Consider the following 22942-nt stretch of genomic DNA (forward strand, 5'->3'; position numbering starts at 1 on the left):
AACCAGGACCCATTTTCGCCCAATTGGGACTACACTGACATTGCTACTTAAACATGACTTCAACACTAGACATGTCATTTCGCGTCAACGGGTCGAGTTCGGGTCAAATTTCAGGTTGTTTGGGTCATTTGGTTCAAGTGCTTTGGATTGCTTGGGTCATTGCAAATTATGAATGGGTTAAATTGGGTCTATTTCGAGTCAGGGCGGGTTTGTTTTGGATTCTCTCTCAATAAATTGGATTTGGAATCGGGTTGGGTCGGGTCAGGTTAGGACTTGACATGTCAACTCAACAGTCAACACCCGAGTTCACAAGTGTATTACGTCTCTACCCAAAGTCTCAAACCCCTTCCATTGCTCAAAAGTCAAAACCTAGCCAGTCCCCCAGTGGCCATTGCTGCGTTTCTGTGTCCCGTTCTCCAACTAAGTTAAACATGTCGAACCATTACTGGGAATTTGACATGGGAAATTTGGACATTAACAAGCTGTATTTGGTCTCAGCTTTTCTTGCTATGGAACCATCCGATTCTTTAATTTCTTTAGCAAGGTAAAATTTAATTTTATATTTTTTGAAGGAAAAAAATCCATTTCACCATACTTCTTAGTTGTGTTGCAAATTACTCGTTACTAATATTTTATTCTAATAATTTCCCCATTTTTATGCATTTACAGGAAATGTGGGGGTGGCTTGATTTCAGAGGATGTGCAACAATTCATTTGGGATTTTTTTATCAACAAATTTGTAAGGTTTTTTTTTTATTTATTTTTTATTTTTTTATCATTTTTTTTTAATATATATTATATATTTTTAATTTTTTTTAGAAATTTAGAATCTTTGATAGTGTCATTTAACTCATTTACCTGTAATTTATGCATGACCCCAAGTGGATTCCTTCTATTGTGGAGGGAGGGAAGTTATGAATGATGATTTTGCTTTTGGAAAATGTGCTAATTAGTTTATTTGGTATTTTCTAGTTGTTGATCAGTAATATGATTTACTGTATTTTGCATATATTGTATTTGTTCAGATTTAGGTGTTGTGTTTTACTTTGTACATTCAATTTATGTTGTTAACGTGACAGTTAATTCCGGTCAAAAGAAGTATGTATCTTTACTTATTTTTGACATCATTAAGGGTTTTGTTTAGCTAGGTAATTTTAAGGGAAGCATTGCTTGTTGATTGTATGGGTTTGTGCGAGAATGTCCACCAAATTCGCTTCTGTACTGCATTAATTTGTTGGTTTGTTGCTGATGAGTGTTTGCTCCATGGGAGATGTCATTCGTGCTGTACTACAGTTGGCTTAAAAGAAGAGGATATAGATGACTGTCATGACTCATACAGACGTTAAGTAGCTGATTATAAACAGTGGTAATGGAAAATAGATTCCTCATACAGACATTAAGTAGCTGATTATAAATAGTGGTAATGGAAAATAGATTTAAGTTTAATTTGAAAAACAAATCAACATCCTTCTCCATAGTAGTGCAATCTCAACCCAAAGTTGCGTTATTCTTCATGAATATTCATTACCACCAATACCCCTCCTCAAGCGGTGATGGATGGTAATGATAATTTGTGAAAAAATAGTGAACATTTTGGGTGAACTTCATTACCAGGGGATGGACTTTGATTTTTCTTACTAACGTGCCCAAATTTATTCTCATCACCAACATAATGGGCCAATAGCTCTCCTATATATGCAGGGTTTATCCATTAAAAATGTGTATTGATTAACTAGTGGACCTGAGTAAACTTAGAACAATATTGTTGTACAATGGTTGGAGGTTTCCCTTTGGTAAATAACTATATGTCTATATGTTCTTTGTATTGTTGCAGGATGAGAACTTTCATGTACCTTACTTGAAACTATTTCTGAAGAAGCTCATTAAAGAAATTGAATTAAGTGGCAGCAATGTGTTGGATGAATTTTATGAACGTTATGCTCACTACATGGTTTCTTTGAAGGTCAGTTTTGGTTAGGCAATATTGCTTTTGCATGGAAGCCCTTAAGTCTGTGTTCTCATTTATCATATACTCATATGCGTTTTGTACTTCTGATTTTGTAGGAAGACACATCAGGGAATGAAAAAGCATGGATTGTGAAATGCATATCATTTATGTTTCATGACAGTAAGCAATTTTAAACCATTACATCCATTGATATTGGTGTCAAACATGAGGGTTTTTAGTGGAGCTACTGTCTGGCTAACACTTTCACTTCCTTTTTCTGAAATGTTTTTCAGTTCCTAGTTACCCCGGTGAACTGCAGATGGTTGTGCCATTACAATGTTCTCTCAACATGCTTCAAGGGGACACCGGGTAAGTTTTCTGTCATATTATGTTCATTTAATTGAATGATCCGATTAAAAACTAGAAAATTATGAAAATATTACGTAATTATTTTTTTTTTCTTTTTGTGCTGTAATGTTGGTTTTCCTTTTAATGCAACAATACTACAATAGGTATATTGCTCTTTTATCAAGCATTGTTCCAGACGCAGACTTTAATGGAAATCTGAATATTGTATTTATCTTATCATGGTTTTAAAAAGTTGGAAAAGAAAATTTCTCGAGGAATTGTCATTTGCTAAGCTTTGTTGTCTTTAGCATATGGTTTTGTTAGCTTCAGTTTTTTGGTGGTTCTATTTACTTTGGTCTTGCTCAGAAATTTCCCTTTTGCACTGAAAGTCTAGTCACATTTTCAATTTACTTGCTTTGAACAATCAAGCTAATTATGTAAATAATGTGTAGGTGTGCTCTTTGGCCTTCTAGTCTTTTTCTGTCAGAGTTTATTCTGTCATTCCCTGAGGTTTTTAAGAGGAAATCATGTTTTGAGGTGAAGTATTTACCATAATATATTTTCTTTTGGAGAAGTTTATATGTAAAACTGTATAGAATAATATGGCTGTTCTTGTGAATAACTTGGTGATTAGCTAAGAAATGAAGCTGCTATAATCTATAAGTAGCATTAGTCCCACATCCTTGACATGCTTTTGTCAAATGACCATAATTTGGCTTGTGGAAATATATCATATAAGTAAATAATCATGCATTAACTCTGCAATGCAATTTGATAATTCAAGATTGTGATTGTGTTAAATCTGATACCAAAGGGTGATAAGAATTAGGGATAATTGCTCCCATTAATTTGAACTTTGCCTCGTCCGCCGAAAATAATCCCAACTTTCGTTTATCATCTATTGCACCGAACTTTGGGGGGTATTAATTTTCGTTGCACCCAACTTACCTGCAACCGGTTAATCCGGTCAACATTTGTGTGTAACATTTTTTTTTGGACACGTGTCACTACATGAATGGTCAAATTAAAAAATTTTTTTAAAAAAAAAAAAAATTTAAAAAAAAATAAAACAAAATTTAAAAAAAAAACAAAATTTTAAAAAAACAAATTTTTTTTTTAAAAAAAAACCCAGCCACCCCTTAACGGCAGCCACCGTTAATGGCAGTGGGGGAGGATATAGGAAGGGAGGCCGGATTTGGGTCGGAAACGAAGGGGAAGGGGGCGGAAACGACGGGGAGGGGGAAACGGGGAATTTGAAGGGGAAGGGGATTCGGATCGGAAAACGGCGGGGGAGAGGGGAGTGACGGAGGAAATAGGGGTGGGGGAGGGGTTTTCGGGGGTGGGGAAAGGGAAAGGGGGAGTTTTGAGGGAAGGGGGAGGGTTGTGCGGCGGTTTCCGGGAGTGAGGGAGGGGTTTTCGGGGGTGGGGGAATGGTTTTCGGGGGTGGGGGAAGGGAAAGGGTGGGTTCGAGGTGGGGGGAAGGCTGGGCGGCGGTTTCCGGCAGCAGGGGAGGGGTTTTTCGAGGGTGGGGGTGATTTTTCGGCGTGGTGGGGGTGGGGGTGTGGTGGGTGGTTTGTGGGTTTTTTTATTTTTAAAAAAAAAAAATAAATAAAATTAAGCCAATCATACGCTGACACGTGTCTAGGTAACTTGCTACATCAGGTTAGATGACCTGTTGGGTGCAACGAAAATTAATACCCCCAAAGTTCGGTGCAATAGATAATAAACGAAAGTTGGGATTATTTTTGACGGACGAGGCAAAGTTCAGATTAATGGGAGCAATTTTCCTAAGAATTATGTTCTTTTGTTTGTTGCATGTGAAACAGGTTGGTTCAGGTGTAGGTCTGCTTGGTGTCTGCCTTAAGCATGTTAAAGCATCTCAGGTTAGTTATATTATTTTACTTCATAATAAGAGGAAAAACTTAAATTGTTCTATGTATCTAATAGATTGTGATAATTGTTTTACTATCATAGTTTTTATGTTCACGAGGGACGTTCTTTCAGCATAATTTTACCTTTTCATATCTTGTACAGGGAGAAGTGACACTCGAGTTGATGAAACCTTCTTCTAATTGGTAGATTTATTACAATTGAATCATTCTGTGGGTTTAGCCTGGCTTGGTTTTGGGTTAATACTCTGCCTAGCGGCTAGAACAGAATAGTTATTCGACGTTTGTTGCTATGTTAGGAATGTTCCTGAATTCCCATATTTAAGTTGTTAACGCCTGGAGGGTATATCTATATGCCTATAAGAACTAGTGGCCAAGCCACCTAAATTATGAAACATCTAAATCCCTTAGTATAAATCACAAATTATTTGACACCTCATTTTTTTTCTCCTTGTTTTAAATTGCACCACATATGTCTGTTGTCTTTCTCTCTCGTCTATCTATTATCCCCCATTTTCTCAATGTGTTCAGTGTTTCCTCTGTTTCATCTGCCTGACCTATGATTTAAATTGCACCCCATTTTTTAATCTTTGTCATTTCATGTATGTTTCTTATGATGCGGAACTTTCTAGTTATGTATCCTGTTCTTTGTCTTTCTGTTTTTGAGGATGACTTGTTGCTGGTGTTGGTTTTTTGACCCTGCTTCTCCCTAGATGTTGATTCTTTCCATCATATAGCTTTTTTCAGCAGAGACTGCAGTTTCATATTTTCTGAGTATTTGATTCTTGATTTTGTGTTTTTAATGCAGGTTATCTTGTCTGACGGTGATGCATCAAGTTTAGCAAATTTGAAGATTAACTTGGAAATGAATAAGATTGAAAATCTAGAAGCTTCTTTAGACAAAAGTACAGGTAGCTCATATATGGTAAGTTATGATGATCTATTTAAGGCAGCAACACCTGATGTTGATAAGCTCTCTCTTTAAGCCTTAATGCTCTAGATGTTTGAATTGGCTTCTTTACCTTTACTATTTATATCTTCAAATCCACCTTCAGAGCTAATTAGGTTCATATTGCTTGTGAGGTTGCTTCTTTAATCTTTTAATTGTGATCTATTTGTGCAATTGTGCTGCATCATTGTGCTGTGGCACGTATGACCTCAAGTGAATGTGGATGAATTAGGAGTTTTTTTTTTTTGACAAAGATGAATTAGGAGTTTCTATATATAGCATTTACTTCTGCTATGCATTGCCCATCCCAACACCATGTAAAATAAATACTAATCCCTCTACCTATACTTTTCATCCTTTCCTATTCGTGGTGCTTCAAAATGGATGTCCAAAATATGTTCCCATACTCATCACATGTACCAATTGCCAGAAGAATCTAGTTTAGTCTGTGGAAAGTTTGGTCACGGGATAGAAGATGGTCTCTTTACTCTTTCCCTTGATCTTTTTAGATTATAGATGTAGTAATGACCTCAAGTGACCTTTGTTTGATGTGGAAAAAACTTAATTTTTAGAAGGTATTGTGTGAAATTCTTTATAAACTTTCATCCAATAAATATACTTTAAAAAGTGTAATTGCTGGTTTTTCATCCAACGTAAGGACAGAGAAGATAGGGAGGGATAGAGTTGGAAAGAGACTGAAGTCACTGAACCATCTAGTTTGATGTGTAAGCTCACTGCTTTGACATTTACTGGATCATGTATGTTATAATAGTTGATATTATTATGTGACAATAAAATTATTTAGGTATATTCTATTTGCTAGCACGTCCGGAATGGCTAGTGTGGGAGCGGTATCGTTATTATGTAACAGTTTAATATACCTAGGAATATTTTTCCTATCATTTGGTGCAGGTGCAATGCATACATTTGCCATGGGAATCTGCAAAAGAGAGTGAGCTTCAGCAAATCAAGTCTGATATTGTGTAAGAATTACTTTTGTTAGTCTTATGCTCGTATAACTATATAGCTCTTCTTTTCGAGGAAGGTTCTCCTACGTTATTGCCATGCGTTTTTATAGTCTATGCTGTCTAAACTTTGTTGTTGTAAACCTTAGGAACATGTAAATCTCAAGATTTCTAGCTTCTAGAGTATTCAGGGGGTTTTGGTTCAATTAATATAGTTATAAAGTATGGGCTTGGAATGAGGAAAACCAATATCCAATATCCAATATCCAATATCCAATGTTTGTTTAAGAAAATTTCAATTTCCAAACCCATACCTCAATCCCACAAGGTATGGGAATAGAAACCCAAAGGGCGAGGTGAGCATGGCTTGTTATAAAAGAAAAATGTTCATTTCCGAACAAAACCAAAGACATGGTATTTAGCATTAAGTGCCAACCCCATATCACCCTGATGACCTGATTTCATTCCTAATTCCAACACTATACCACTTTGCGAACCAAACGTCCCCACAAGGTTCATATTTCATGTGGCATCTCAGAATGGGGCTTTTAGAGAAGGCCAAGTGATGAATATGAGATGGCTAGGATGATAGTGGAAATCAATCAATCATGTAGGGTTGGCAATCAGGTTAGCTTTGGCCAGGTTTGTGTTAGACTGTTAGGTTAAGCTAAATGTAAAAAGATAAGTGAACTAATGTTAATATAGCGACACTACAGCATCTTCATTTGGACGTTCATCTTTCCTTCCAGAGATCGTGATGAGATGCTAAATAAACCTCTTAGGTCATCTTTGTAACAGCATTCACTTTTTTTTTTTTTTTTTTCGAGAATGTGCCTTTCCCAGCCAGGTCCCCATGGATCCCCGTATATAATGGATTCAGATTTCAGACTTTCTTCCTACTCCCATGGAGCTCTGTGAATGCCACCGGTGGCAAGTTATGACTACAACAGTACAACCTTTTGAGCTTGACCAATTGGAATGCCACCTTTTTATGAAGCATATGAGCTGATAACTTGCAGGCTTTTAGATGTTCAATACCCATGTTTCCTGAAGTGACACTTCGTTTCACTTCTTTCATACTCATCTTTGAGGATCTGTTGGTTGTGACTCGTCAATGGACATCTCTCCTTTTAAGATGATTTTATACTACGAAGTATATAAGTCTGAGACCAGACACAAGAGAGCAATTGGGCTTCTAAGCTGTAGAAATGTTGCAAATTTTGCTTTCATAAAATATAGGCCATATAGCCAACTGTGAACCCGCCTTGCATAGTCAACTTGAGCATGGACATAGTTTGAGTACACTTTAATGATTGCATGTAGTATCGTAAGGGTATCCTATTTAGCATCGACAAAAAATGCTGTTAATTTCTGGAGAGATTGAAGTTCTATTCTTCTCAAGTTTAAAGAATTATACAATAATGCACATTTCAGTTATAATCAGAAAAAAAAAAAATCAACAATTACTTTTAATCAGCATAAATAATTTCAGTTTAGTAATCTCAGGCAAAGCAGGGCCTTAATTAGTAAATTTTAAGCACTGTTACTCGCATCCCTGAGCTAATATATTTTGTTTGGTTGCCCTGCAGTTTGGGAGCTGATGTAATCTATGATCCATCATGCCTCCCACATCTTGTTCGAGTGCTATCCATTTTTCTAAATCGAAGAAAAACCAGTGACAGCAAATTATATGGCAATGCTCGAGTAGATAATAGAGAAGATTGCCTCAGTGAGGATTCTACAGAATCCAACACAGCGAAATTACAGGAAGTGACTTTAAAAACCTTGATCAAAGAAATGGATATTGGTCCAGTGGCCATTATTGCCTCGGTGATACGAAACATTGATACTTTCAATTGTTTTCTGAACTTATGCTGTCAAAATAATCTTCTTGTTAGGGATATAACCAAATCTATTAGGCCATATAATTTGCTACCGTACATGGAATCATATAAGAGATCAGATGTACACTTGCTGGTGCTATCCTATATAAGCTAGTAAAGTAATGAAAGTGTGCTCATAGCAATGCATTTTTGCAACAACTCTATTCATCTCTATTTAGAAAGCAAAATTCTTCTGTTTTTTTGTTGATAGTTCCCTTTTGAGTTTGTAATGATACCCTTATTTTATTATATTTGATACTCGTCGTATCTATTAACTATTAAGTATTGGTATGGTAAATCTATTCACCCTTCATTTCAACAGCTATGCAAGGTAGAAACAGTTTTGCTATCTAGGAAGAGTAGCAACTCAACCAGGATTGTCCTCTCTTTGTGCAAAAAAATCGTGATGCCTCCACATATGAGTTAGTGGATTGTGAAGGCCTCTGTTGAGGTGGTAGTGAAATTGTGGACATGGTCGTTACAACAGGTTTAAGAAAGTTCGCATAGCCATGAGTAATCCATTGATGGATCTTTGATTCGCAATGGAAGGTCAAGATGGATGGATAGTCAATGGTGCTTGAGGCGGGATTAGAATAGTAGAGGAGGGTGGTGGTGCTGCGCTTGCTAGGTAGATGTCCATCGGCCATACCGGTTGCTTGCTTGTAAGAGTATAGCAAGGCATGCTGTGGGCGGGATTAATAAGGTCAAAATGAGAACTAAAAGGGCATTAGGATGTAATTGGAAAGTCCAAGCTTGTCTACGTATAAACAAAAACGTTTATTAAGTGAAAATGTTGTACATAATAATCAATAACTTTTTATCAAGCATGGACCCCAAATGCCATATTAATTGGATTATTTTGTTTGTTAAAACAACTCGTGAAAGCAAAATAGATATTTATAAATATCAAATCTACCAAGTAATAATTTTCTGTTAAATATTTATCGATAGAAAATCTTTTAATTAGTGAAAGGAGAAGTACAGAAGGAGTAAAAGGAGATGGGTGAAATTGTAGTGTAGTAGTATTGCATCGTAAAATTTGCTTGCATGACATCTTATATATATATAGCCAAGAGTTTTCACTAGGAGTACATCATACTCATATATTGCCATATAAGTTCACAAGTCTTTAGACTTATATGAATATTGTAAAATCAAATCACCTTATCTTCTAACATTTTCATATTGGTAATTTGACATTCACCTTATCTTCTAACATTTTCATATTTTTTTTCTCCCAAAATATGGAATAGATATATGTAAAATGCATGACTAGACTTTACTTTACTATTTCAATACTATTACGTATTTTAGATTAAAGCCCTATTCAGTTATACTTTAGTCAATTACACTAAAATCAGACTTGAAAAATTCGGATCAAACTACTTAAAATAATTCAAACCAAAACATCTTGAATTTGATTATTGTTCCACTTATCTTGAATGTAATTACTGTTACAATTAAAACATACATTGGCTTAAAATATATATATATTTTTTTTGTCAATTACACATAAGTCAACGGTAATAAGTTCAGATATAGCTTCAAACAAAATGACAAAATAGGTGAATTTGATTATTGCCTCAAAATAATTGTCATGAACTGAACCGAGTCCAGCAATTCCAAACATTGAAAGGAAACAATCAGAAATCATCGTCATTACCTAAGACGAAGCATTCATCAATGGCGGAAGTTGAGGTGATTCATTCATGGTCTGCTCCTCGATCTCTCAGCACCAGTCTCATGTACTCCTTCGCTCAAGTAATCAATCATTTTCTCCCCTTTTAATTTCTTCACATTATCACCATTTTCTATGTTCTGCGCAATTGCATTTCATGAATTATTATAAATTGATTAATTTTGCATGATTTAACTAAAGCTGTTCAATTCTTTTGATCTGTTAATGTTATTAGCAATGATCATAATTGTTACCAGAAAAATGTTGAAATGATTACAGTATAAGCGATTTTCCCTAGGTTTTGTTTGTGATTTAGCTAATTGTTTCAATTTCATGTCATTATTTGGGACAAATGAATAATTTGGAGAAGAGGAAAGTAGTTGCGGTGTTACGGAGGGTAATTGTTAATGAGTTACTCCTTTGCCAATTGGTTTTGGGATGGAACCTTACACGGCCTTATATTGTTACTCCGTATAAGGGGTTTAACACTCCTTTCTCAATCGTGTGCGTGGCCAAGATTATTTATGTGCTCTATGTCAAGTTGTGAACTAGTGCTTATTGATTATAATGTCTAGTGCTCTTTATTTATCATCATTATTATTTTTTTTAATAGCGGGATGATATTGATGGGCTTGATGAACCCCTTTATGCGAACTTTCTTCAAGTTACTGGTGTAAAGCGGCCTTACCGGGAGGAGGTTTTGTCAAACATGGTATGTATTATGTAATGGTAAAAGAAGTATAACTACTAATTTCACACCTAAAACCAAATAATATTGTTATATCTTCTTCTTTACTTCTATTTTAATTTATTGTATTTTTTTTATTGCTATAGGAATCTGATGGGGAAAAGGTTGTGAATGAGATCATCTATGCTCCTGGAAATAAAAAATATCGCTTTTGTAAGGTAAATATCTCATTTCTAGTTGCATTTGTTTACTTTAAGAATATCACATAAAAATATATTGTGAATGTAGTGAGTAGTGACCTTTATATAGTTGCTAAACATGTTTAGAGAAATAATTGTTGTACGTGCATGCTTGACACGCCACTCTCACATCAAGTAGGTGTGATGAAAGATACTGGGTTATTATTCTTAAATGATTGAGAGGGAGGGTGGGGGTCCTAACTTTTAGTTGTTTAAGAAAGAACTATTAATAAATTTAGTTGACCTTTGCCAAAATTAGGAAGGAGCAAACTAAATTGAGACAAACAATAAAAGGAAAGTGGGTATGCTGAATTGGGACTGAGGAAGTACAATAATTAAGTTGTGTCAAGGAGCTATTGCATGACCGAAGAGTGAAACACATTGGTATCATGTGAATCCAAATATTGGGGCCTTATAATTGAGCACATATAAGCTTCGAGTGAGGTTACATTCCCAACCATTTCACAAAGTGTTTTTTTTTTTTGATAATGTGTTCAAGGATATCACTTTTTTCTGTGTAATTGACATCCATTCTACATTTCTACCCACATTCTTAGCTAAAACTTGCTTTAGCTATTGTTATTTTATCACTTCCATTTCTTGTTGATAGAATTTGCTCTTTTGCTCATCTAAATTTGTTTGACAAAGAAATGATGCTTTTTTAAAAATGAATGTAGGAAATCCATTAATCCCTACTAACTATTACAACTGTACACGGATATGATGAAACTTCATTGATCTTTTTATCATCCTGTAATATTTAGACCTTTGGTATATTCTATACTCCATACTAGAGCAAAGGTGGCTGCCTTGATCATCTGGAAGACTACTTAATTCACCAGATGATAGTTTGTAGCACTATATTTCTTTGAACGCTTGCTGAAGCTTTAAGGCCTTATTGTTTGTGTATGAAAATAGCCTAATTTTGGTTTCAGCACATGTCTAAACAACGGCTACCTGGCTTGCCAGATGATTTGATGAAGAAAGGAAAGCACTTCATATTGATACGAAATCCGATGGATGTTCTGGTGAGTTCTCATTGTTCTTTATGTTTAATTTTCTCTGAAGTAGTGAGTATGCAAAACTCATAATCACGTGAAGTGCCTGAATAGCTGCTTGTAGGAAATTTGTTTTTGCGTCTCTACTCTCTACAAATAATTGTTTTATTATGAAATGTGCTAACTATCTGTATGTTTGATTCTTAGTCATCCTTTGACAAGGTTGTGCCCCCAACTTTTCTTGAGGTTGGTTTAGCTGCTCTTGTCACCATATACAGTGAGCTCTGTGATCTAGGAAATCCGCCTGCTGTCATTGATGCTGGAGATCTTCAACGAGATCCAGAGGTTAATGTTCTAACTTTTCAGTAGTATTTTAATAATGAGATTATTGGTTTGCATGTAGAATATACAGATGAATGATAAATGACTGAACATAAAACCATATCTGCTAGTTTGATCTTACACTATGCTCCTATATTGTTCTGATATTTACTTTTTTAATTTTTATTAAAGGTTTGTCCATGATGGATTTAAAAATCTTTTACATCATATGTTGCTACAAAATCTTTTCTTGATGCACATGATATTTTGTTTGACCTTGTATCGTTGTACTTCTTTAATTTCCATTGCTGTACACTTGTACAGATGAAGGAAGTAAAATGCTGAATGGTTGTAATAGTGGCTGATGTTTTGGCTGATTGCTAATATAAGTTTTTTTGTGAAAGAAAGATTGCGTAAATATTCCATAATAAACTCTAGCATCATCTTTAGTGTCCCAGTATATAACTGAATTGACAGTGCGTGGGAGTTTAGGCTCAACTGTATTCAGTATTTGTTGAAGGTTTATTTGCAATGTTATGTGTATTTTACTTTCTTTTTTGGTTATCTGGTAAGATAAGGCTCAATTTTGGTTCTCAAGTTGTTATGAGAATTTCTTGTTAAATTGTTGGAAGTTTGCTTCCTGTTTCTTCGTCATTATTATAAATTGGTGTCTTTGTGATTGTTTCTGTAGGAAGCTTTACGTGGTCTTTGCCAGGACCTGAATATTCCTTTTCAGCCTGCAATGCTCAAGTGAGAAACATGCATGAACTCTACTAGTCCTCTGTTCATATAGCTGTAGTGTTTTATGAAGGAGAATATTTTAGACATTTCATCTCATCAGACCCATGGATTTCAGATCGTTAGTTACTTACTTAAATTATTTGGCTATATATTATTTGATTCTCAAAAAATTACTGAAAATTTTCCATAAACAAGTGCTGTATAAGAGCACTCCCTTCAATTAGAATAATGTCTTTGGCCTTGCTTGGGAATTAGTTGATAGTGGATCATATTAGTCTTGTATATGCAGATGTTCCCTCTGTTTTATGCAAGTTGCTCAATACCATTAGTCTAGTTTTGTTATGAATTAAAGTTTAATGGATCTAGTTGCATTTAACTCTTACCAGATTGGCCTCTCAAGTTCAATTTTTATGCTTAAGGCTTGTAAATCCACCTCCAATCCCATCCTCCCCTTTGGCTTACTGCATATGATTTTCATATAAATAAAATGCACATGCATATTAATTTCTTTTTCTTTTGGGCTAATTTTGTGGTTTTGAGTTTATAGGTAGTCAAAATTTAAATAACTTTCTTTTTTCATCAGATGGAATGCTGGTCCAAAGAACATAGACGGTGTCTGGGCTCCATGGTGGTATGAAAGTGTGCATAAATCAACTGGTTTCAAAACAGAACACAGATATCCCAAGGTTTTGTTGACCTATTCTTTACTTATTGAAGGTTATAGAACTTGTGTGATTGTGTCGGTGTTTTCTTTTAAGGAATTGTAACATCAAAGTTCTGAAAGTTTAATGAAGGCAATCATTTGAGGGGTTGAAACGAGTGTCAAAAACTTGCTTCAATTTTTAACACAGATGATGAGTTATTTAACAATACAGATGGATCATTAGTTTCAACATGATAGCAGTTTCTAAAATTCCATTAACAATTTTGTAGTGCACTTCGAAAGAAAAACCCATAGGATTTTAGCATTAAATTTCCTCTTTCATTGAGTGGGACTCATGGGAGATAGGATAACTAAAAAGTTTGAGAATGAATTTTAGTTTCACTTCTTACATGGCTGGAGACGGAGGCTGATGTTAATTGTTATTGTTGTTAACCTTTTTTGGTGTTTCCTTTTCTTTTTGTAATTTATTTCTGCTTTCATGTATCAGACATTCCCTTCTCCTCTTTATGACTTGCTGGAACAATGTCTACCCTTCTACAACTTTCTCAAGCGTCGTCTTAAGCGGTCACATCCCCTTCTTAGCTCACCCTTGCCCCCTCCAAGTCTTCCTGTTCAAGCGAATGAAAAGTTACTTGCATGGGTTGGTGATGAGATTCTACCTCGTAATAGTGCGAAGGTAAATCGTGTTCTGCTTTGTAACACTTGGGGCTTTCGGGGATAGCTGCTTAGATATTAAATATATACATTTTGTTTGCGTGTTAACAATATAAGTGTAAACTGCCTGTTCTTGTATTATTGCCTCTTCAAGGTTTCAGTTCTAGACTCAGTGGTACAAGGAGGTGATTCTGTTTGGGAAGGACTCCGCATATACAAAGGAAAAATTTTCAAGCTTGAGGAGCATTTGAATAGGTCAGTACAGACAATTTACTTTTGAACTGATTTGGTAGTTACTATATTTTTCCAAATGATACATGGTGTCAATAGAGTTCTTTGAATGTATTAACATGCTTATATAAAGGGTGGAAGTCACTATATAAAACTGTGCTCAGATTAAGCCATGGTTGCCTGATTAGTATGTTGGTTTTTCTCTGTTTGGGGATCAGATTAATGAACATGGCTGTAGCTTGAAAACAGGTTTGGTGCTTGATCTAATTTGTTTCAGGAATCATATGTTGATTTCACAGAAGTAGACCATTAATTGCCTTCTTCCTTCTAGTTAGTTTTTTATATCAAGGAAGAGGACTGACGTTGGACTTGATCTTTTTGTTCAGTATGATAATTTTTTATTCATTGAATTGTATCTTTCTGGAGACTGTGTTGCTTCCTTGTTAGTTTTTTGACTTTATTATATCCATCAACCCTGTATCATGCCTTTAAAAAATATAATTCAATGAATCCCAGATGAGCAAAGTTGATCCCCCTTATTTCATTCCTGATTTTGTTCTTAAGCTTTTTGTAGGTAGAAATTTACTGTATTATTGTAACGTTGATACCTTCTATGTTTAATTTAGCAAATCCTAATTTTCATATGTTACATTGGTTATGTAGATATATGTTAGATTGATGGTAAATAGGCTGCTGTTATTGCTACTTTTTTCTTTTGTTTCCACCACTTCATGTAATATTTATACTTGTTTGACACACAAATTTTCTTCAGACTGTTTGACTCAGCAAAAGCCCTGGCTTTCAGCAATGTTCCAACACGTGAAGAGGTGAGGTGGCGGTGGCGGAATTATTTAAACATTCTCCAAGAGCCTTTTGTTTCTGTAGTTTTTTGCTTTCAATATCTGGCAATTTCACAGAATTTTTATAACAGGTCAAGGAAGCTATCTTCACCACCCTTATTAGGAATGGCATGTTTGATAATTCTCATATACGGCTAAGTTTAACTCGCGGCAAGAAGGTAATTTCTTTTTCTACTTCTTTAACCTTTTGTTGTGTAGATGTTTAAGTTGAGATAGTTTGTACACAACGTAGCTGTCAATTTTAGGATCATAGCTGCTAATCTTGTATGGAATGCTTTCTAGGATTGTAATCTTAGCAACTGTAGATGGGATACACTTTCAACCAACTTAGCACCTCTCTGTGGTGTAATTACGATTGCAATTGAGACATGGTGGTGTAATGTTTGAAAAGATTTTCCTTATACTTTTACTGCTTCCAAAGTTTAGGCTTGGCGGAATCAGATTTATATTGTCCAAAACTCTTAATTGACGTTAGATGCTCTGGTTCTTCTTTTGATGCACCTCTTTACTGAAGAAATACTGTTCTGTGGATTTGTGCAGGTGACTTCTGGAATGAGTCCTGCTTTCAATCTTTATGGCTGCACCTTAATAGGTAGCTCTACTAGCTTGGTACTCTATTTTTGAAATTTGACTAGCTTTGACAAGTGTATGGAGAAGTCCATAGAGCAACCTAAAATTTTTGCCTCAACAATTAATAACATGAACCTGACTACTCCCTGTGCGTATCACCATGCTGAGCCTTGCATACTGAAATTAATATTTGCCTCATCCAACGTCAGAAGTGCTGTTGATAAGTGATGTCATGGCAGGAATCTTATAAAATTGTGATCCAAGTGTCAGTCTCTGGGCAGTTGTTCTGAGGTGTGCAATAGGTTTGATTGCCCTCTCTATCGCATAATAATTGTCACTCTTTTGAAAACTGTGTGAGCCAAAGTTTTAACATTTCAGGCAAGTAAGGAACTTTATGGCATAGAGAGAGTAGTACTCAGACCTCATGTTTGCTCACTACACTCATAGTAAGAGTAATTGGTCGCATTTTTTTGTATCAATAATGTTATGTTCATGAAACATTTATTTTATTTCTTGGTTCTTCTAAAGAATAAAGATTGTCTTTTAGACTGAGAGCCTTCAATGTGTAGCTTCCATTATCCAAAATTAAGGACTAATCATTTACTCTCTTTTTATCTTATTTTATTTTCGTAGTTCTTGCGGAATGGAAGCCACCTGTCTATGATAACACCAAGGGTGTAGTTTTAGTTACTGCTACAACCCGCCGCAATTCTCCAAATGTAAGACTTTAAAGTAGTTACTGCTTGAGTGTGTTTTGATATGAGCTTTGCTTATCCAGTTTACATGCATATTTTCGGCTTTGTGGTGGTAGGGTCTATGTTTCAAGTTATATGTTGCATTTACAACATGAGTATTATAGGCCTTTGTCATCCAGTGTGTAGAAGCAATATAAACTTGAACTGGATGATGATGGCAGCTCTGCTGATCAGTTTTGGCCCCAGCATTATTGACTGCTGAAGTGCTGAATAGTGAATACTCCTGCCAGTATACTGGTCCTCTAACACGTTCAATAAATAATTCTTTTCAGTTTTCATAATGAGCTCTTTTGGACAGGCATTTTTATTGTTTTGGTACTGGCTGTTAAGATTATTAGGTCCTCCTTTTCTGGTTCTATCATCATCATGGCTGTCTCTTTACTATGCAAACATGATATAAAAAAATTACAAGGTTATGCATGAAACTTCATGTTGTTGATTACTTTGTATTATTTTCAGGGCATTTAGGCCTTGTGATAAGTACATGTTCATGTATCTTCATCGATTGATTATGCAAGAGGTTTAAGATTTTTTTTTTTGAAACAGAGAGGTTTCAGGGCATTTAGGCCTTGTGATAAGTACATGTTCATGTATCTTCATCGATTGATTATGCAAGAGGTTTAAGATTTTTTTTTTTGAAACAGAGAGGTTTAAGATTTTAATTACTTGTTATTATATCTTTTTAAAGCTTTGCAAATCAACTAAATTATAAAATTAGATTATTCAATTTATAATGTATGTAAATGACAAACTTGGCTCATATATGCAAGTGTTTCAAGCTGATAGCAATGTATATACAATCTATGTGACCTTTCTATTTTATGGGACTTGCAGAATTTGGATTCAAAGATCCACCACAACAACCTGCTGAACAACATACTTGCAAAGGTAGTATCTTCTGTTTGCATGAATTGTGATAATTGTAGTTCTTCACCATTGATATCATCAAGATCCCGTATAATTCTCATAGAGCTTTTCTGCTGTTTTATAAATTTTGAGATTTATTTTTTCGTTGCTTGAGTTAGGGCTTACAAAATTGTTGATGGTTCTGAATCATTTTTCTTTCTTTCTAGATGTATAAGTTTAAGTAGCCCATTTTTTGATGCAGGTAGAAGGGAACAATGCAAATGCTGATGATGCCATAATGCTTGACAAAGATGGATATGTTTCTGAAACAAATGCAACGAATATTGTGAGATTGTTTTTTTTATCTATTTACTTTTTTTTTTTTTTTTTTTTTAAACTTCCATTCACCTTTAAAAAAAAAATAAAAAAAAATAAAATAAAAATTTATAGATAATTCTAAGTGGCGGCTCTTTGTGATGTCCCACACCTCTCTCACCCGAAAATGAAAGGAAGAAGGTTGTCCATTCACATGTGCGAGCAGACAAACAGTTCACAAAATTTCTCATATGTAATAACTTGTAATGTGGATCATATGGCTGTTCTATGCAAATTTTGGATGTGCGAATACTAAAAAAATTTCCGTCACCAAGATTAAATATGCATGTCCACCTGGATTAATAATAATAATTATTATTATTATTATGCTTTCTGGAGCACTCCTGGTTGCATATACGAAAAATTTTCCTGGGGAGCGCAGGAGTTTTAGTAATTCCAAAAGTTTTCACAACTCGTGATGGGTGTTCTCACCTATGCGTGCAGGCCTGCTGGGACTTACCAATCCCTCCTTCCTGGATGTGGCCCTTGCCTATGAAATAAAATGTCTACTTTTCTGGCTAAAGATGTACTTTTAAATGTTTATTTATGTTGAATTGTTAATACTTGATATACAGTCTGCTGTTCTATAAGCTTGTTTAAATTTCATCTTGCAGTTCATGGTGAAAAAAGGCAAAGTCTTAACACCCCATGCAGACTACTGTCTTCCTGGAATAACTCGAGCTACTGTAAGTCGTGTAATCCAATTTTCCATGTCAATCTCTGCACTTGCTTCCTAGTTTCATAGGCTTTATCTTTTCGTCAGTATTTTCTCTATAAATTGTAAAAATATTAATATATAGGATATAGTATTATCTCCATTCCTTTTTGGCAGTTACTGGTACGATGGATACACATATTTTCAGGAGAGGGCACCTGTAAGAAATAGATGGTTAGAGAGTATCTAATGGGTAGTTCATGTAAGGAAAAGTAGGAAACGAGAGTGTTATAACTTTTTACTGATAAAATGATTTGGGGCTTCTTCACTATTAGTAGATCAAGTTCAATTTCGAAAGAATACCTTGGGTGGATGGGTTGATAGACTTAAGTCTCAGGAGGTAATTTTTTTCCGGCTATAACCCAGTCATGTGTTTAATCATCATCCCTTTTATGTCTTTTTGGGGTTGTACTGAAGTTCGTTCTTGGGGTCCTCATGTTTATGTGAGGCATCTCGGTGGTATTTGGGGTGTCCTAATAATGGATCAGATTGATAAAATTGGTCCAAAACCCAAATTTGACTGATTTGCACCAATTTTCACAAGCATCTAAATAAAATATAACTATGGTCTTATGAATTTCAACTTTCAAGTCTTTACCGAAAGTTTTAGACAGTGTAGAAAAGCATGTCTAAAGTAGAAAAGTGTTATTGGGGGTCTGTGTTTCTGTAGGTTTTCAAAGTTAAAGGGGCATAAAGTAGGAGATGAAGTTTGCTTCCAATAATGTTGCAGCCAAGCCTAACACACTCTCACAATGCAACACATATATGATAGTCCTTATAACTACTCTTATAGGTGCTATTAGTTTACTACTTCCGCCATTTTTTGGTATTTGCATCACTTTGACCTGAGAGACTTTAATATCTTTAATTGCCTATTAGTAAAATTTTAAATTTGTAAAAAAACTTAAGTTATGAATATAGACATTGTAACTAATCCAACGATATATTACCTAGTAACATTTATTCATCTTATAACAGTAAAAAAAATTAAGTCAAAGAGTGTATGTGAGTAGTGCAAAAGTCAAAGTGTTGCAATTAAAATACGGAAGGAGTCCTACTGCTTACCTCCATGTTCTACTGTGCATATTAATTGGAAATTTGATGAATGTTCTTCATCCATATATACTGAGTGCACTGTGCATTCTAACTTTCTGAGGAGTGAGTGAGAGAACAACCCCCACCCCCCCACCCCCCGCAAACTACATTGCTATTATGTTTTACTTCACCTTTGTAAAATGTTAATATTCGACTTTTTATATGTATAGGTCATGGACCTTGTGGTGAAGGAAGGTTTTGTCTTAGAGGAGCGACGACTTAGTCTCTCAGAATTTCATACTGCAGATGAGGTCTTAATTTCTAGCTTACTGATCTTATGCTTCTTTTTTATTTATTTATTTTTAAAATTACTCTATATTTATTTTAATGATATTTTAATTTTCCGAATCATTTTAGAAATCAATTCCTCGTTGTCTCCCTTTCAAGATATGCACTTTATATAGCATCATTAAAATAAATAACATAGGATCTTACCATATTGATAGTATGCATTAAATAACATAGGATCATTATATAACCAAACACCCACTGCTTTCTTAGGTCATATGTTTTGATATTTAGTTTAAAGTGCTCTGACAGGATACTTAATACAATATGAATTTTCAACATTTCAAACGTTAAATAATCATAAAAAGGATATGACCAAAAAAAAAAAAAAATTATAAGTACAATCCATAGTTCTGATTAATTCCAAGCACCATTATTCAATTACAATCTATGAAGTACTTGATTAATGCAAATATAATCAGAAGGTTATCATTTGCAAAAGCTTTACCTTAATTGCTACCACTTAGCCCGTCAGTCATGTTATTAAAAACCAAAAACAAAAGCTAAGTAAAAATTTCACACCAAATATAATCTTGACAAAGTATTGTTAAGTCAAATTATTGCTCAATTGTAGACTAATAAAACCATGATCAGTCACATTATTATTACAAACAGAAAAAAAAAAAAAAAAAAGTAAAAAAACTATTAAACATACATGTGGGCGCAACTAAGTATTGAACCAAAAAGTATTTGAACCAAAAACAGTAAACTCATACTAAGGGTGAGGATTGTAGGGGCGGAAATTCTTTTTTTTTTTTTTTTTTTTTTTGGTTCAAATACTTTTTATTTTTATTTTATTTTAATATTTAACGTATGAAAAATTGAAAATTCATAGTATTAAGTATTATATTTGAGCACTTTAAATTAACTATCAAGAAATATGACCTAAGAAAGCAATGGGAGTATGGTAATTTAATGATGCTATGTCATAAAGTTGGATTTGGTTTATAGCCTCCGCATGAGACGGTTGTTGAAAATCTTTGTAGCAAACGGTGTTTTTTTGTCGCATAATCATGCCTTAAAATTTATATGTTGTGATAGAATCTCCAGTCATCTTTCTACTCATCCCGATTTGTGTTACCCTAGGGCATATCGGCCATATGGCAAATGTTTTAAATTTCATGGCTGTTAATGCATAAACCGTTTGTTATTTAGTAATCATCCAGAGCAGCGGATCTGGCGTTCAGTATAATCTTTATGCACTTAAATCCCGATGTATGCTTATTATGAAGCAAAATTTTTCTAATGTGGTGTCGATTAGGCCAAGAAGCTTATGAAGGCATTTTCTTATGTGTGGTTCTGAAAATGATATTATTTTGCTTGTTCTTCCTGATTCAGCCTTCTATGTCTGATTCAGTGGCTAATTTTTGTTGCAGGTGTGGACTACTGGAACTATGGGTGAACTTAGCCCTGTAAGTTTTGTCATGTGTGCACCATGAATTTATAAAGTTATTCGAGCCATGTTGTGTAAATTCTTTATGGGATATTTATTGTCAGGTTGTGAAGATTGATGGGCGTTTGATTGGAGAGGGGCAGGTAGGACCTGTGACACGAAGGTTGCAGAATGTATATCAAAAACTGACAGAAGAGACCGGGGTGCCTATACCCACCTATCAAAAATAATGATTACTTCTGCAAAAGGTATGCTAATATGCCGTCCTTGGTAAGATATTTTTACCTAGAACTTCTGATTGTGATTACTTTCGAAATTTTAAAGGAAAAATGAATAAGATTAATCTCAAGATTCTTAACTATTGGAGTTCTTATTTTAATCTCAACTATATTTTAACTCTGAATAATCCCATATATAATGACTTGTCACCTAAAGAGCAGGTAATTTTTTTCTAGCCATCTACTCTTTTTTCTTACTGCCTTTCTTTCTCTCTCCTTTTGTTTTCTTTTTTTCTTTGGCTGCTCTGAATCTCTAAACTTTCACTTTGTTATATTCACCATTCACCAAATCACCACAATTTTAAAAACATAGAATAAAAATTACCATTCACCATCTTCAACCCCAAAAAGAGCTAGTTCAATGTAATCAATTGTTTGGTTTTTGAATGATAAATTAGATGGGATAAATTTTGGTCATTTGGCTTGGCTGCAATCGAAATTTTGTTGCTAAGCTCTAATTCTTGTTTGGAGCATTAGGTTTGTGGGGTTTGTGGGATGGTTAATTCGGTTGAGTTGCTAACTTGCTACAAAGGTTTTGACTTTGTGGGACTGTTTTGATTGAGTTGGTGATTGTCACCAAGGTTTTGATTTTCCCACTTGAAGAATGTGTCTCCTTTTTAGTTTATATCCATCCACCAAATAAACCCATATACAGAGGATGGTGCATGCTAAGGCCATGACTCATGTTATGAAGTTCAGACTATGGTTAGGAGGGGTGTACTTCCGGCGGCAATGGAGGGGTGGTTATGTGGGTATTGATGATGGTGGCTTTGGTGTTGCAGCCTCAAAGAAGAAGGAAGAGTTCTAATTTTTCTATTTTTTTATATGAAAAGGAAAGTGTTAACAAAATGAATTAAAAAAAAAAAAGCAAGCCAATAAAAACTTGACATGTATCGTTTTAAACTTGTTTAACACTATTTTGAGAAGGGTACTCATGTAATTGGGATTATTTAGAGATAAAACGTAATTGAGATTAAAATTAGAACATCAATAGTTGGGGATTGGGATTATCCTTGTTAATTTTCCCAAATTTATTTATGAATTTTGCAATATCAAAGGCCAAGTTTGATCTGCTGGGCTCTCAAATCTCAACTAATGCCAGATTGAAATGATGCTAAGGAGCTTGACTCACAAACTGCAGGAATTGATAGCTTGATGATGAATATGAATTTCTTCAGAGCAAAGGTCAGATTCCCATTTAAAGGGCGAACGAAGTATGAAGCTGCACAAATATAAACAAGATCATCAAGGAAGGATCTATCCTGTTTGTCCATGTTTATAAACTCGATCAGTTAAGTTGTATTATAACAGATGCTAGTCGAATAAGAGCTATCCTGTTTGCCCATGTTTATAAACTGAGTTATTGTATTATAACAGATGCTAATCAAATTAGAGCTGCATCGATTCGAAGGAGTATCCTTGTTATGAAGTTTTATAACGCTATTAAATTAAATCAAGTAGCTTGTTCTCTTTGTGGCATCAACACTGTAACTGGAACCATGCAACAGTCCTGAATCCTGATAGCTTCATTCTTAATAAATTGCTTCAGCACTTAGTTCCCCAACCTATTA

The 22942-nt window shown here is 34.7% G+C and overlaps 1 pseudogene across 1 annotated transcript; it reads left to right on the forward strand.

Moving 5' to 3' along the window:
• Positions 1-360: 360 nt before the first annotated feature.
• LOC145603592 (branched-chain-amino-acid aminotransferase-like protein 1) lies at positions 361-22841 on the forward strand (annotated as a pseudogene). The gene is made up of 32 exons (XR_014104880.1): positions 361-544; positions 670-739; positions 1835-1963; positions 2065-2128; positions 2242-2317; positions 2749-2833; positions 4123-4179; positions 4994-5114; positions 5367-5368; positions 6047-6117; positions 7689-7828; positions 7895-8110; positions 9676-9743; positions 10274-10372; positions 10495-10566; positions 11523-11615; positions 11793-11930; positions 12598-12656; positions 13231-13333; positions 13799-13987; positions 14120-14220; positions 14969-15023; positions 15128-15214; positions 15597-15648; positions 16260-16345; positions 17216-17269; positions 17490-17573; positions 18217-18288; positions 19583-19663; positions 21077-21112; positions 21198-21341; positions 22513-22841. The product of XR_014104880.1 is annotated as a branched-chain-amino-acid aminotransferase-like protein 1 (transcript).
• Positions 22842-22942: the final 101 nt, after the last annotated feature.

This window comes from Chenopodium album, chromosome 22, assembly GCF_948465745.1.
Source record: "Chenopodium album chromosome 22, dcCheAlbu1.1, whole genome shotgun sequence".
NCBI lineage: Eukaryota > Viridiplantae > Streptophyta > Magnoliopsida > Caryophyllales > Amaranthaceae > Chenopodium > Chenopodium album.